Here is a 2,336-nt window from a genome sequence, read left to right as displayed (position 1 = left end):
CCGAAAAAGAATCTCCCCGTTTTGTATTCCAAAACAACCAACACCGAGTACAAAGATCGCTGTGGCGAGCAGCACAACAAACCAAAAATAAATAAATAAATAAAAAACAAATGCCAACCACGGCAGCTCGACAAAGCGCGGATGACCCGCCACCGCGGCGTCCACCGGATACAAACCACCATAGGCCAAGGCTCCGAACCGCCGCGTACCAAGCAGCACCTCCAAGAAGGGATGCGACACCGACGATGCTGCTGCCTGAACGAGTCCTAGGGTTTTCCCCGGCACGCGGAGGGAGGTGGGGGATGGATACCACCGACACCCTCCAGGAAGGAATGGTGGCACCCACAGGCGTCACCGCATCGTGGCCGAAGCTGGCAAGGATTTCTCCCGCACTCCAAACCCAACCGCCCAACCGGACGGAGCCGATCCCCCAAACCGTCGCTCACCACCATGTGCCAACGCAGTTGCGCCGCCACCCACGCCGCCTCACTACGAACACCACCACCAGGCCGAGAGGACCGGAGAGAAGCGCACCATGACGGGAGCAGCAACACCGAAGCCGAGCGGGAGGGAACCACCTCCACCGCCCGTCGTGCGGGAGGCCCGTGCTTCCGGCACCGTCGCGGTTGCCGTCCGGACGCGGCAGCGGGGCACGCTGGGCCACCCTTGGCCCAGCCAGGCCCGAAGCGGGCCCGTTAAGCCCCGCCGGCCATGATGCAGTAGGCCGGCGTCGGCGCCGCCAGCACCCAGCCGCTCGTCATGTCTTCCCCGCCTCCAGGAAGCCACGCAGGAGACCATCCCCGTTGCCGGCCCACCGAGGCCCAGATGGGTCCCGAAGGGTCCGGATCTGGGCCAAGCGGGCGACGTGTCATCTAATGCCCACTGATGAATAAATCCTTGTTCCTGCTTCTGCAGTACGTGTCATCTAATCAAAGCTCGAAAGCACTACATGCCCATTCCTGTGTCAAGCAGTCCAAGCTGCAAAAGCAATTTTTCGACAAATTACTACCTCCTTTCCAGTTTATAAGGCTTACGCGTACATTTAGGCTGACAATTAGACCAACATAATACAAGTTAGAGATTTTTATTTATGTGCCCTCAGTTCCTTAGTTGTGCTCAATTTTGCCCACGGCATCTAACTTTTCACACTTTTTCCATTCACCACTCGCCCGATGCTCACAAAAACACAAGCGGTGCCTTGCCGACGGGTCAAAGCAGTTGAGCGTTACTTGCTCAGATACAGTCGAGTGGGGCCAGAGATATGAGGACCGGTGGGCCGCGTATGACAGATAGGCCGTCACCTCGCTTATGACGAGCGGGACCTAGGCTAGGTGAGCTATCACTTTCTTTTGCCTAAATTAGTCTGACCCTGAGCAAGCCACCGCATCCCCCACGCAACTCCATGCCGCCGCCGACGTGTCCCCTAGCAGACAGGCCGCCCAACATATTCGACCGTCTGCCGGAGCTCCGATGGTGCAACGACGTGGTTCTACCGGCCAACTATTCCTCCCATATGCCAGAACCATTCGAGATCATTGGCCTACCAGTACGTTTCCAATCGAAACCCTAGAAATTAGGATTCATTAATAAGTTGATTGAATGGGCGATTGGGCGATTCAATTATCGTGTGTTGAGTTGCTCCAGTTTGCAATCAGTATCGGCGTCTATTTAGGATTGGATTCCTGCCAGTGGTACTAGTGGTAGCTAGTTTGGAAATCGAAAACCCTAGAAATTAGTTTTTGTTGAATGGACCACATTTTAGATTGTTTTGTGGTAATTTTGATCCGAATAACCGAGTTTGTTTTTATTATTAATTTGTAAATTTGGTCTTCGATTGATGGCAAGCAGGTCCGAGCTAGAAGAGGGTGATGTATTTTTTTGCGTTAGGGATGAGTTCTTGCTGGTGAAGTGCAAGGAGATATGCTCCTTGTTTCCGAGCGTGAAATCTCTCGAGATGCACTCATTGAGCTTGGCGTTGGATGTGATGAGGGACGAGCGAAATCGGTTACTTCCTAAAGGCAAGGAGCTGTCCGAATTAAGATTCTCCGTGGGCAATGGCAAATGAGATGGAGTATCCGGATCGTCAACAGCGAGCCCGCTAGTACGAGTATCACTGCCACCTCTCCTCGCAGAATCCAGAGGTGGAAGGTCTGGTGATTTTGCGTATTATTCAGGTAACCGACGAGGAGACAAGGGAGAAGGATATATTGCGACAAGGAGGAGCATGAAGACGAGCAGAGCTACACAGGGGATTGCAGATCATCACACAGGAGGAGGATGCACAAGCAGAGGGTTATCTAGGGGGGTTGGAGATCATTGCACGTGAGGAGGATGCA

Source organism: Triticum aestivum, chromosome 6B, assembly GCF_018294505.1.
Source record: "Triticum aestivum cultivar Chinese Spring chromosome 6B, IWGSC CS RefSeq v2.1, whole genome shotgun sequence".
NCBI classification, from domain to species: domain Eukaryota; kingdom Viridiplantae; phylum Streptophyta; class Magnoliopsida; order Poales; family Poaceae; genus Triticum; species Triticum aestivum.
Note: the sequence above shows the minus strand (reverse complement) of the source record.